This window comes from Podarcis melisellensis (genome assembly GCF_964234715.1).
Source record: "Podarcis melisellensis genome assembly, chromosome: 17".
Classification (NCBI taxonomy): domain Eukaryota; kingdom Metazoa; phylum Chordata; class Lepidosauria; order Squamata; family Lacertidae; genus Podarcis; species Podarcis melisellensis.
This window is the reverse complement of record NC_138534.1, coordinates 33,238,881-33,254,077: the sequence shown is the minus strand read 5'-3', so window position 1 is coordinate 33,254,077 and position 15,197 is coordinate 33,238,881. Positions and strand designations below refer to the sequence as shown.

The window sequence follows — 15,197 nt, the reverse complement described above, 5'->3', positions numbered from 1 at the left end:
ATAAAATAAGAAATAAAGATTTTTAAAGCCAAAAATCTAGCAAATGATGTGCAATACAAAATTCCTAAAACGCTTATCCTACAACACAATAGGAGCAAGAAGTCCCACGAAATGAGCATTACATTTTAGAATGCAATGAGGAGAGGATTCTACAAATGAAAAGGCCACCACTGAAAAACAGATTTGTTCACATGAGCAGTTAATTGTGGAAGGGGGGGATTATTGGGTTGTTGTTTTTATTATGATTATCTACTTTGTGGTTTTATATTCTGATTTTATCCTGTGAATCTCCCTGAGACCTGCGGGTGTAGGGAGGTATGGAAATTCAATAAATAAATAGGCTAGTTGTGAGAACTGTCTGAGAGCCAGCAGCGTCTGCACCTCCTAATTTAGTGTGTTCTTGTTGGCAAACTTCAGCTTTTGTTGCCATGTAATGAGTGAAGAGGCCCTAATAAGTATAGAACTAATGCTTCTCTTTTCTCAAAAGTATTGTGTATCTTAGTTAGAGCTGAGGACTTTAGGATTTTTTTCTGAAAGTCACACTAAAAGGACAAGTCCACATCTGTACTGCAGTTGGAAGGGGCTCTGAGGGTTATCTACTCCAACCCCTGCAACGCAGGAATCTCAGGAAGATCATACCTGGCAGGTGTATACAACTCAGTGGTACCCAGAGTAGATCCACTGAGATGAATGGACCTAAATTGGCTGTGTACTTTAATTTCAAAGGGTCTAGCCTGAATATGACTTAACATTAGATACAATCCATATTTATGTAGCTTTTAGATTCAAGAGGACATCAGACCAGTATCTGGTGTTTACTTCATATAAAATGTTTACTTTAATACCCACGGTTTTAAAAGGATTTATGTCAACTGAAGAAAGTGTTCAGAAAGTTGGTTTAAAAGGGTTACATGAAAAAATTGATGCAAATCCCATTGGTATTTATTAGATTTGCTGAGCTGACAAATAGGATGTGTCTGACCTTAAGGAGCTCAGCTTGGGATTTCCTAGGGTGTTTTTCTGTGCCAAGTTCATGGAGCCTTTTTTAGTATCAAGGGCAACTGACTCACAGAAAAAAATCAATTGGGGGCTGCACACAACTATTAGTCAGGTAATTAACTGTATTCTATTCTCTTATAACTATCATAGGTTCATATATTGTAACGGCTGGAAGATAATGCTGGGGTTTTGCTTAGCTCCTCAGGTGGGGATCAAGTGTATGGTCTAAACCAGGCATGGCCAAACTCAGCCCTTCAGATGTTTTGGACTACAATGCCCATCATCCCTGACCGCTGGTCTGTTAGCTAGGGATGATGTGAGCTGTAGTCCCAAAACATCTGGAGGGCCAAGTTTGGCCATGCCTGGCCTAAACAATATAACTACCACTCCTAGAGAGAGGGGCGACTGAAGACACACACCTGCTCCTTCTATGAATTAATACTTCTGTTGGAGCAGGAAAGACTGGTGAGGAGGGAATCTTGGAGCCCTTTCCAGTAGCAGCACTCAGTTGGTTGCTGTACCCGCTGGCCCTTTCTGGAAGGAAGTGGCTCCCTAGAAATGCTTAGAGGGTGGTTGAGATTAAACATGTGACTGCATCCACCTCATAGATTTGTTGTTGTTGTTGTTTAGTCGTTTAGTCGTGTCTGCCTCTTCGTGACCCCATGGACCAGAGCACGCCAGGCACTTCTGTCTTCCACTGCCTCCTGCAGTTCGGTCAATCTCATGCTGGTAGCTTCAAGGACACTGTCCAACCATCTCGTCCTCTGTCGTCCTCTTCTCCTTGTGTCCTCCATCTTTCCCAACATCAGGGTCTTTTCCAGGGAGTCTTCTCTTCTCATGAGGTGGCCAAAGTATTGGAGCCTCAGCTTCACGATCTGTCCTTCCAGTGAGCACTCAGGGCTGATTTCCTTAAGAATGGAGAGGTTTGATCTTCTTGCAGTCCATGGGACTCTCAAGAGTACCTCATAGATTAGAAGTTCCCCATCCCTGGTGCAGGTCCCCCCTCTTCGAGGAGACATATGTTCAAATCTCTACTTAGCCATGAGGCTCGCTGGCTTGCCCCCTCAGCTTATTCTACCTCATGGGGTGGTTGTGAGATAGAATGGGGGGGGGGGAGGGAAGCATGCCCTGAGCAATTGGAAGAAGAGTTGGGGGGGTGTAGTGTCTCCTGCACGACACGGATGACTGTCTTCTGGTGGGCCAATTTTTCTTTTTCCTTTTCTCTGAACAAAACGTCTTGTAGCTCACTCTAGCAGCTGAACAATATGAGGAGTAAGCAAGTTTTTCTTTCCCCAAAATAGCTATTCCTTCTTTCAAGTAGGTTTCTCCCAAACATAGGTGGCCCTAATCCCACACTAGTTATCAAATTTAAGAATTTCTGAAGGGCATCCTTGTTGTCACCTTCTGTCTTGCAACTCACAGACAATCTTGACAAGAATTGGAAACTGCTGTTTATTAGCTTAGATGTGATATGTGTTTTTCCCAAATCAAATTCATATTTTTGCTTGCATTACTTATTTTTTTTATATAGGCACAATTTTACTCACTATTTGCATTATTATTTAAAATTTAAAAATTATTTTGTCTAGGACAGCAGATTTCAAACTTGTCATGGACCCTTTGAAAATGAGTGGGGGCCTCGGTGGATGACTTAAACATTTTTCTTCAGTGCACCATCAAAACCAGTGCAGTGTTATGAAAAACATGATAGTTGGGTACCAAAGGAATAAAACTGGAAATTTGTTTGTCTCCTTTATATGCCGGTGCCAAAACCAGACAATCCCAATCAGTAACCTTTGGGCAGTTTGAAATACATGCCTTCATTGACCAATAACTAAGAAAGCTGAACATGTCTGATACACTAAAATTACAGATTGACTCAAAATACAGCATTGGGCACCCAGACTATGAACCCCAGGCCTTGTTACCCTATGCAAAAAAATCATTATTTGCTCTAGCAAGCTTGATCACTGTTATATATATATAGATATAGATATTTTAATCAAGTGCAACACCAAGTACAAATATTCTTACCAATCTGCATTCTTTCCACAGTCTACATAAATGGCATCGTAAGCCACCAAGAGCTTCTGGACTAGGACAATTTGCAAATAAAAATCTTAGTCAAATCCAGTAGATAATTTACTGTAATCCTGTGCTCTTGGCAGTTAAAAGTTAGTTTGGTATATGTTCTGGGGTTTCAACCCTTAAGGCAGAGAAATGTGGAGCTCATAACTACAGAGCAGGCACATTTCTTTTTGGGATGTTGTAGAAATAGAGACAAGTAAAAGTGCCATTATTAAAGCCATTGGCGCTGTCTCGTTTGGGTTACAATACCCATCCTTAGTCAATTGTGTTCAGAAATGATGAAGTCAGATTACAAGTGCACATAATAGCAACTGGAGCTATTGCTGAATTAAAAACCTTCAAGAGATGAGACTGGAAATAAAGGGGTCTCTTTATCCTTTTTTTAAAAAGTGGTGAACTGTGTGAAGAGAACACTAGTGCTCCACATATCTCATAGGTTTTTTTGGGTTAAATATTCTAGTGTAAGAACTATTGATTTAAAATTATGGTTTTGTACTCGGGCTGAGATTATGCAGTAAGGGATGCTGCTTGCTCATAATCTCAGATGCAAAGAATCCTCAGCCTCAGAAAAAAACAAAACACTGGGCATACTCAAAGTAAAAAAGAAGGTGCAAGTATCATGAAGTTCGGCTGGGTATGGGAGGCTGACGCAATTTACCAGCACCGTGGTCAATAAGTCACCTGGATCCCATTGGAGAATACCAAAAGAACTGTGCCATCTGCAGAAGATCTTTTGCTATAGAAATAGAGAAGCAGATATATTAAGCATTTCACTGGGCTCTTAAGCAGGGATCTTGTGTTTGCTGCCCCCTTTTCTTGAGCATTGTTAGCCTTATGGCATGGTATTTCAGTTCTGTGTCTGTCCTCACCTGCACTAAAATAATTACTCATATGACCCAAAGGTGTGCCTTAGAACAGTACTTTTTCAGTGCTCTTATACCATGGATAACATTTTTGTTATTTAGACTGATAGGAAGGAGAACTTGCTAAAATGGCAGTTTCATCAGGGATTTCATTGGGGCTGTTTCAATAGAGGAAAGGGTTGAATCTGCGTCCACATGTTGTGTGATCCTAGTCCAGATTGGGACTTCCTGTGGTTACTTCTTGAAAACCACCACCAAATACACAGATGCCAATGAAAAATGTATTTACTGTTGTAGTTTTGTCCTCTGTTGGTACAAACAGGTAGGACGGAGCTACCCTAAACTACATGAAATTAACAAGAAAATAGTATTCCATATTCATGAATGCAATCTAAGTCTTAGTTTGCACAATGTACTAGGTGGACTATATGTATATTTGTTTGTTCTAAATTCCGCATATTTCAACATTTTAATGGTTTTTCTTAAATTACATATTTTTGCAGGTTTTGGAAGAAAGGATGTAGTGGAACACTTGTTGCAGACAGGAGCCAATGTCCATGCTCGTGACGATGGTGGATTGATACCTCTTCATAATGCCTGTTCATTCGGTCATGCTGAGGTAGTCAGCCTGTTGCTGTGTCAGGGTGCAGATCCAAATGCCAGAGACAACTGGAACTATACTCCTCTCCATGAAGCTGCTATCAAAGGCAAGATAGACGTGTGTATTGGTAAGTGCATCTTTCCAAAAATATGTCTTTTCCCCCCAGTGGTTTTAAATAGTATCATATCTTATGGGCCTATAGTTACTATTGTATTTACTCAAGTCTAATGCGCCATCGAATCTAATGCACACCTCAGTTTTCAGAACCTTGAAACCAAAAAAAGTATTTGCTGGCAAATGTAAATGTGTCATCAATTCTAATGTGCACATCAATTTTTGCAACTTAATTTGGCCCCCAAAAGGTGAGCATTAGAATCGAGTAAATACAGTATCTTGTAACAATAATACTGATACCAAAGCAAAAATATTCAGGTGCTACAGAATGTCTGAAAAGGCCTCTTTACATCAGTTCCTCTATATTTTTCAGCAAACTATTATGAAATATACAGAGAACTGAACTGATACAATCTTTGTTTTGGCTGTTCATCAACTTCCTTGGTTCTTTGTTTTTTGATGAAGGATTTTGATTCTATCTCCATTATCAGCTCACAGGTATTATCCCCAGACCAACTTGCCCATCCTGCATAAACCTCTTGTGTTTTTTCTGCAGCTAGATTGTTAGTGGCCTTCTGTTGGAAGTCCAAATCATCTCCTTCCTGAGAGGAGTGGATAGCGAAAGATCAGAATATCTGACACATAAATGGAGAGTCCTTAAGTGTTTATTAAAAACATATCTTTTTTATTTGACATGGTATAGGTTTTTTTTAATGTTAACTCTATTGAACAGCCCACTAAACCCCCTGCAGGTAAACTTGTGGAGAGGCTTTCTTGAGAGCTGAATTGACTCTCTCACACACCCTTTTTAAATATGTGATAGTTGAATGCGGTATTGAATTCTCAATTGTTTTCAAGTTTTCCTTCCCATTGTATTTTTCCTTTTATTTTTTCTATTTCTGCATGCATTTGTATTCAGGTCTCTTTTCACTTTTAAGGTATTTTTGTATTGGTTTATATCAACAAATTTCTATTTTTTTTTAAATGAAGGATTTTGGTCAGATGAATTATATTATTTGTTCACCCTAAAGAAAAAGGGAGAAAAAAAGGAAAAGTGAGCATGATCCTTGATTATCTGGAATCCCTTTTGAAAGAAAAAGAAATTTACATGGCTGCCTGCTAGTGTAAAACACTGCATAATACTTCAGTTTATTGCTTTAGTTTCATGCTTTCATCTGTATAGGAATGTAATAGCCAATATATGAAAAACTGAGCTGAACAAAAGTCAGCATTATTAGTAATCCAGAGTCAGACAACTTGCTGTTACTGCTATGCTACCACCTCACTATTCTATGTACTGTATAGCCTGTGCAGATTTACAGTCTAATAATTGTCTGGTAAGTCTTTGTAGCTTGCTAGCCTTCTGGAAAAAAAGATAACTAGGGATGCAATTCTGTGGGCTCTTTTCTGGTAGCTGGGCCTGTTTAACTCAATGAGACTTGCATCTGAGTAGACATGTATAAGATGGCACTGCAAATTGATGTAAGACAACTATACTTGATGTTCAGGAACTGCAGGGCTAACTCCATGGGCCAAATGGGACTGCTTTTTTTTTCTTTGAGCAACAACTGCCCCCTCCTCTCCCTGGATAAGATACTTTTGAAACATGTTTCAAAGTCATTTGAAATGTGAAAATGGAGGGGGAGATGCTCTCTTAATTGTGACCTTGTGTTTTTTTTTGTGTGTAATATATTATATGGTTACTGGGACTATTTATGACCAATGTATTCATTCTGCAAGTCAGTTTTCAGAGCTTTCCTCCTTCTTTGCACAGTGCTACTGCAGCATGGAGCTGATCCAAATATTCGAAACACAGATGGGAAGTCGGCCTTGGATCTTGCAGATCCCTCTGCAAAAGCTGTACTTACAGGTGAGAAGTATTCAGGTTCTTGTTACCTTACTGTGTGTAATCAGTCTCTTAAACTACTCCTTAGTTTTTCTACTATAAAACAGCACAAATGTACACAGCATGTTTACAGATTTCATTGTAGTACTTAGTGAGGACCAAATGTTATAAATATTATTTATTTCATAAAATTTCATAAAGTTGCTTGTTGTACTTCCTTACGGCACTCTACAACTAACATGCAGTTAATGTATTTTGATTGAACTGTAGTGATAACGATATCATTTTTCTATATATTTACATCATTTACTATAAACCATTTCAATCCTTTACAACTTATATACAGAAAGGAACTGATGATCATTTGTAGAATTAAAGAGAAAGTATCATGTCTAAAAGTTTACATGACCAAATATGCTGATTGAAATTAAATGAAGTCTGCAGTTTTCCATATCTGTTTAAAGGGGCTCAGGAGCTGTAGCAAGGGATGAAAAGCTAAAACCTATATTTCTATTTTGGTGATTGATCATGATGTCACTGTCTTTCCTGAGAGAGTCTCACATTTTGAGGCTGTAAAAGACAGAGTACTGAATGAAATGTTAGGAATATAGCTAATTTTCTCATCTCTCTTTCTTTATTCACTTGCAAGCAAAAAGGAAGTCATTTGAGACTCATGGGGAATAGAAATGAGGGGTGGCTTTTTATTCACGTGAGGATGACACAGTAGCTTGCTAGAATTATTATGGAAAGAAAAGATTTGAGTCTGCAAATTATGTGAATCCCTGATGACTTTTCTCATCAGAATAATTTTTTTTAAAAAAATAATTATTTAGAATACTTATATCCCACTTTACAGCTCTGAAAGACTTTCATAAGCAGCTTACAAAAGGTTCTCAAGCTAAAATCATGCTCAAATCGAGTACAGGAACAGAAATTACATGGAGTCCATATGGAACCAATATTATTTAAGGCAGCATTTCTTTCCCTTGCCCTTTAGGGTGTTACTGCAGCTCCCACCAAAATCCTCTACAGCAAGGGTGTGGAGCCGAGCACCTGGGACCCATGCAATTAGAGCAGATGAAATGATAACGTAAATGTTTTTTAATGACACCAAATAAATTAGTCAGTTTTGGCCATTCCTTAGAGAAAATTTTCTAGTTCTGTCCTGCTAGACTTGATAACCTTGGTTAGTGCTTTATGCCATGTCTTTGTTATTTGTCAGCAGCTTGTGGCTTCTGAAAAAAATTCTCTGCACTTTGGATCTGACAGTTTAACTCTGTAGCCTGTAGTTTAAGACGGTGCTTAGCCAGAGTGCTCTTTTTGGCACCACATCTTCATTATATTGATATGGCACAAATACACCAGGCCAACAATTTGGGTTGCAACTAGAAACATATCAGTTACAGTACTTTTGTTAGCATTTACTGTTTGTTAAAAGAAAGGTGCTATTGTTGATTCCTGGAGTAACAACGTTGCTTGGTCAGGAATATGGCTGAATTGCTCCATATCTATATTGCAAATTGTTTACATCCCTTTTCTCCACAAGGTACCTAGAAATGCATTCTGAAAAACAGAGGGTAAAAGATCACAGATAGGAAGATGAAGGACCACCTTTCATTGCTTTCCAAGACCCCAGTGTTTCTTCCTGCCTTCTATGTTCCTAAGTAGGCAATGAGGGTTGACTTTTGTTTCACACAAGCCAACATTCCAACACAGTTTAGGCCACTGTGTCAATTTCATAGGCAAAGTTCTATAAATGCATAATCAGATCCTATGTCTTCAATTGCAGCTAGTGAATTCTTCAGTCTGATGCTGCTCATCTGCCAGGAAGGTAGAGAGATTGCTGATTTTAGGCTCAGCTAGTGCTGTAGCATGTAAGACAAGTCATCAGCCTATGTCAGTTCTTAGGGAAATTCCAGAAGTTAAGACAATTTCCTGTTATTTATTTAAATAGACTGCAATAGTGAATTCTGTATGTTTTGTTAATAAATCAAATTATTTAAAGTACAATTGATAAGATCTGATCAAAAGGGATTATGAACAGCCTCCTATAGCACCTCAGTTCGCACCCTTGCTTTGACCTTTTAGCTAAGCTATGTTAGAGTCGTACAGTACTAAATTCGGCAGATAGTGGCAGCTAACAATCCATTGGGCTATTATTTTTATCCTTACGATTAGGTGAGGCATTTAGATGTCCAGTTAAATTGGTCTTCCAAGTGACCCCTACAATGTGCTGGGGTTCAGAGAGGGCTAAGAACTCACTCATAAAGACCCCTGGGCACATCACACATCCAGGTGAAAGAATACATGGAACTCAAGCCACTGAGGCCTCTGATACTACGTTTGGAAGACTCAAGATTCATATAAACCCTAAAGAGTTACATAGAAGTTAACTCAATACTTCACCTTGCCTTGTACAGTCGAGTTTCTACCTGGGGACCTCAGACAGATCTTTCCCAGTCATTTATTCTGAGAGTAATACCTGGAGATGTACTCCAAATCTCAATTAAGCAGCGTGCCACGAACCGACTATTCCTAGCTTTAGTGATGCTGGTGTGTGAGAGAATCTGCTGTGAAAGGTATAGACCTGCACTATTTTCAGTTTTAAGTGTTTTTGTGCTGTTAATTATATCACCCTTCAGTTTAATTTCCCTCTCAGTCTTTTATCTGTTTTTAATGAAGGAGTTTATGTTTTGGCAAAGAAATGAAAATCCTGATAATGTGAATTTTTAATACTACATCTGTTCACAGGAGAAAGAAAATGTGCATTCACCAGCTTATAACAAAGGGAAAAGAAAAGCAAATGTTCCCAAGCAAGCACATTGCTGGGTACTTAAAAAAGATTAAGGGCACTGGTCCATAGGCACACATATGCTAAATTATTTGTATAGACGCAAATTGCAATTTAAATGCCGCAGAAGGCAAGCCAACTAATTTCCCATCCAAATCACCCCATATAAATTATTTAATTAACATGCACCCCAGCCCAGATGATCCCCAATCATTCCTCTTCAGTGTATTTACCCCCAATTAATTTCCCAACTGATTTCATTCCAAATGATTTTGGTTTCCCTACATATACCCCATCATCTATAGTTAATCTTAATTTATTCCTCAAATTTTTACATTACCCAGTAACAAAGATCACCCTGCTCAATTCAGTTTCTTCAGCTCCATTACCCACCCAGAAAAACTCTGGAAAAGATTTGAGGCTGTGGACTGATTTCTAGCAATGCCGCTGTTCCCAAGGAATAACTGCTGGGGAAAGGGAGAAAGCCCTCCTCAAAAACTGTTCCAGTGTTCCCTAGCTTACTTATTTCACACAAAAAGGGTAGGTGTAGATTTTGCCACTTTTGTCAACCTTAAAATACAACCTTTAAAATGTGTCACAGAAGCAACTAGTTTTATTATAGGTTGGTATTTTGTTGATGTAGCAGACTAAAATACCTACTTTTTGACATTTGTGTTACATTGGTTGTGCTTGAGGATCTTGGAAATGTACCCCTGCCCCATTAGAGGCTACACAAAGTAGGAGCATGCATTTTGAGGGGTAGAGGGAGGGAGATTCAGGGAGGGGAGATAGCATCACTTCTGGAAGCTGTACATCCCAAGGGACCCTCTGCTCACCTGTGCTCAGATGCTGCGGGTCTGCCCTTGCCAGCCTGGTGAACCTTCTGGAGGGCACCAGGATGGCGAAAGCTGTTATAGGCTAATCTATATTCTTCCAAAGGGACGCAGGTGGTGCTGTGGGTTAAACCACAGAGCCTAGGACTTGCCGATCAGAAGGTTGGTGGTTCGAATCCCCACAACGGGGTGAGCTCCCGTTGTTCGGTCCCAGCTCCTGCCCACCTAGCACGTCAAGTGCAAGTAGATAAATAGGTACCGCTCCGGCGGGAAGGTAAACGGCTTTTCCGTGTGCTGCTCTGGTTCACCAGAAGCGGCTTAGTCATGCTGGCCACATGACCCGGAAGCTGCACGCTGGCTCCCTCGGCCAGTAAAGCGAGATGAGCGCCGCAACCCCAGAGTCAGCCACGGCTATCTAGTGGTCAGGGGTCCCTTTACCTTTACTATATTCCTACAAGTGACAAATAACTGCTAACAGCCTTCTGCTGTCCAATTAAATACATGTTGATTTATTAATTATCAGAGTTTTAATCTACAGACCTTGGACAAAGCATTCAGTCCCGTAGAACTTGGCAAACATGCAGTGGATTTAGTTGTGAGGAACTCAGGCTGATAGGTCATGGGTAAAAGTTACACTTCTGAATTCTAGCAAAGAAGCTGTTTGTAACTTGATGAACACAGCAAACCTTCTGTGCCAAGGGTAGGGAACCTTTGATCTTCAGATGTTGTTGGAATCTTAACATCCATCAGCTCTAGCCAGTGTGACTAATGATGACAAATGATGAGCGCTGCACTCCAACAGGGTCACAGGTTCCTCACTCCTCTTCTCTGCCCCCAGGAACATCCTCCCCGCCAATACCCATCAAATACATGTATGTATGCATAATTCCTCATGATCTTGTTCTGAAATAATAAAGTAGAAGTTTTGCTAAGAGGTATTGGCAGTATTGTAACTTGGGTAGAAATAAGTGAGGAATCGCAGGTAAGGGTTTTTATATTGGCCAAGGTGCGACTTACGGTTCTTGGTTTATTTTCAGCTTCCTTGGAGTAGCATTTTAAATTTGCCAAAGTGTTCTATATTCTTTTATTCTCACAACAGCCCTTTAAAGTAAGGCCATAGTGCAATTTTATCAAAACATGGTTTATTCATATGCAGCCGTTCCACAGCTAAGCCATGCTCAAGGTGGCTGCAATTCCCCCCCAAAATTACATAGTTCAGTCTGTTACGAAAATTTTAAACAGTCATAGACGATAAAGGGCAGGTGGAAATAGGCTGGCAAAGCAGAGAGCAGGTCTTGTAGGTAAGATGAAAAGAACAGTACTACCACCTTAAGGACTATCCTGTAGATTATTGCATAAGCTTTCTTGGGCCAAAATAGTCTTCATCAGATGTATCATTCTTGGTATTCCTTGATGTTTATATGCAATATTACTGTTATACACTTAAAACCAATTCATCTTGGTATAGCTACCTAGGTGGTGAACAAAAGATGAGAGCTAGTCTCATCTGGAGGTGGGAAGACATGCAGACTTGACTTGCTCTATGTGTTGTGTTCAAAGCTATGGCTTTCAGGGATTACCTGGAAACCTAATGGGTAATGAGGGAACAAGATCTGTTTGACTGTTAATGCTGCAAGTCCTTCCACCTTATGCTCAGCCTCTCTCTTTCTCTCTCTGTAAATAAAATCATATATCCACAAAGACACTGCATTCTCTTGTGACCTTCATTCTAAGAAATCAAAACCCAAGGTAAGCACTGGCACTCCCTAGTGTCTCACATTGGTTGGAGATTGCATTACACTGGCACCCTCACTCCTAAAGCAGTGGGAGAGAAATGTATTTCCTCCTTCTCAAAGCATCACTAGCTAGTTGTTTCTGTGTCAACATACATGTACTTGTGCAGATCTTTAGAAATGTGCAAAGGGTGCTTAACAAAATAAACTGGTTTGACTGCTTTAGCAGTACCTTCTGCTGCAGAATCTCATTTGACAGATATAAAACCAGAAGCCTGGAGGGACCCAGGATATCATTCAACCCAACCCAACCCACCAATCCTTTATTAATACATTTGCTATAGGCTTAAAATGCCACTGGACCATTTTTTTTCATTTCTATTGTAAGCAGTGGCTAGTAGGATATCCCTTTGAAAATGTACCACATCATTTTAAATAATGGTACCCCACAGCAACATCATGCAATGGGTCTATGGCAAAGAGGAGGAATGTTAAATTATGGCTCCAAATCAACACCCCCTCCTGGGCTGAATTTTCTGAGTGGGTGGTTGGGTTGTAATTCTATATAATGAAATTAATAGTGAACTATAAATGGGGGGGGGCAACATTTTATTGGAGATCAAATTATTATTTTGGTAGACTTGGTCTGCCTTTACAGCCTGACAAGTTGGCTATCCCCCTTTGAAGAGAAAATCTTCTATGAACATGCTAGCAGCTGCTATTCAGACAGTGGAATGTGCTACAGTGACCTAGCAAATTGAATTAAAATGTTAGATGTTATCATCTGCAAAGAATTGTAGCAATAAATGGTCAATCATCCTGGCTCCAACATCTTCAGCAGTAAAAGCAGTGATGTTAGGAGTGTATTACAACCGTGAACCAGAGAACTGCTGCTGATTTGCATGTAATTGCAGAAAATTGTAGCAGCTTGCATTTTTTTTAATGAGGTGATTGCGAGGACATAGCTGATGGAGAGCTTGTACTCTTTCCTGTGATATATTTATAATTCACTGTGTGAGTCTAGACATAACAAATTTTTTAGAGACAGTAATAAGATATGGATTTACATTTAGATATCAAAACGGCAGTTTGCACACTAACGAATTTTCAGCATAAATATTTGCAAAGAAGTTAAAGTGGACATCTTAATGGAAATGCATAACGTAATCTGCTGAATGACCAATGTTTCATATCAATGTTAATACTTAACCTTTTTAAGCTATATCACCAGTTGAGATGAATGGGAATGAGTTTAGAAATCATGGTAGTTGGCATGATTCAGAACTTATTAACACATATGTTTGAAGGGTGCTGATGAACATGTGAATGTGAATTGTGGACTTTGTAGTGTTGTTGCTTGATCTGTCATCACTCCGTAAAAGCCTTTTCTATTTCTGTTCCTCCTCCCATGGCCCCTTGTTCAACTGTCTGTTTTCAGCTGTCTTTTACTTCCTTGCAATTTCTGTATTGTTGTCTCTAGTTATAGCATATCTCTTTATATACAGGTATATTTCCCGCCACGACTTGGGGCAAGTTGTTTTTGCCTGCTTTCTTCTAACAACTCAAGGACCTCTGGCAATCTTGATCGTGTGAAAATCTATCACATATTCCCCCTCTTTTCTCTATAGAGTAATGAGCTGTGGATACAGGAACTGCTTGTTTATATACAATCACAATAGTGACATCTTACAGTTGTGTTAAAAATCTCCTGGTAGCTCTAATCCACCCAACCCCAGTTGTTGGTCAACTTACTGTGATACCATGGAATGTTTACATACACAAATATTACCAAAAAAGCCTCGGGAATTTTAAAAATGCAACTGTGTGCCCTTCCTCTGTTCCGTCTCCATTCTGCTGCACTAACCCAGATATCTAGCATCACCTGTTGACAATAGGAGAAGCAGTTGGCATAGTGTTATAACAATTTACTGTCACAAATAGCACAGCACAAAAGGCTTTAAAAAGTCACTGTGTTGCATTAGATTTATGGCATCACTGTCTGTTTTTCTTGTTAGATTAAGACAGAACATAAAACTTTTCATCTTGTAATATGCTGCTTCAGATTTTTTTTTATAGGAAATAGATCTCTGATAGGCATTATTGAGTTTATATCTGGCCAAGTTTGACTTTTATGGTAGTTTGTTTGGTGCAGCCACAGTTTATCCACAACTTCATTGTCATGAGCTCAGAAGGTGTGGATATAACTGATAGAGCAGTTTTGATATGATTCTTTTGCATTGTCCAAAATGCATGTGGATCTAGGCTTTGTACATTGTACAAAATGCATACGTGACAAGGCTCTCTGGGCCAGCTCAACTCAGTGACAACCATAGGACTGTCCCACGTTGTCACTGGCTGAACACATGGTTAGGACATACCCTTGATTTTAGTCTGGATTATTTTGTTGTTGGTGGTGTGTGATTTAACCCTGTTGGAATGGTCAGACCATCATCTGTAGCTTGGTATTGCAGCGCAGATCCCCACTGCATAGTTGAGGGACCCATGAGGATGGCCGGCCCCTGGATACTTACAGAATCTGACAGGTGCACGAAAGCTTTGGCAGATTTTCCAGAAGTCATAGTTGACAATCATGTTGAGGTCTTGGTGTTGCTATAGAATGGCGAGATGCGCTGGGCTGTTGACACGATTGCTCCCGAGTGCCCTGTCCAGCACTGTGGATTTCCAGTGGGTCCCTGCTTGTCCAAGGATATTTTTAATATATTAAGCAGTTTATAAAGGCTAATTAATTAATTAATTAATTAACAACACTCCCAGGTTACTTATCTCTTTGCTCCCCTGCCCCCAAGACCCACAGACTTTGGCAGCAATGACAAAAACAAAAATAATTAAATACAGCACTGGGGTGAATGGAGAGGTTTAAGACTCTGTTCAACCGGTGCTCTGATGGAGATGCAGTTTTCCCCTTCTCCTGCCGCAATACTAATAATCTGATGAGTGGAGAGAGGACTGCAGATGTCTTAACTGCATAGGGGCGGCACATGAAAAAGTGCCTATCACAATGATATTAAATGCTGATATAGGTAAAGGTGGTGGTCTCTGAGGTATGGGATAAATGACAAAATACCACCTACCTCAATGCTTAGATAATGTTTCCAAAGTCTAATAAGGGGTAAGTGCTCATCTACCTTACTGTGAATCTTCATGGAGGCTTTTAGACTGTGCCCTGGTCATTTTTGTTTTCAAAGGCACATGGCATAGCCACCTTACTGAAGCCAAGCAGGACTGCATCTAGGAAACAGATGTAATCAGCTTTGAGTTGTATGGTGGAGAAAGGCAAGATATATACACACTAAATAAAATACAGGTAC

General features: G+C 39.7%; 1 protein-coding gene across 1 annotated transcript in view; it reads left to right on the top strand.

Annotated features, from left to right (window-relative positions):
• The first annotated feature begins 4,455 nt into the window (after positions 1 to 4,455).
• Positions 4,456 to 15,197, top strand: part of TNKS (tankyrase) — a 65,449-nt gene continuing 54,707 nt past the window's right edge. Inside the window, exons 1-2 of the mRNA XM_081893946.1 lie at positions 4,456 to 4,678; positions 6,440 to 6,535. The gene's annotated coding sequence lies outside the window, so the exon portion shown is untranslated. The remainder of the gene's footprint in view (positions 4,679 to 6,439; positions 6,536 to 15,197) is intronic.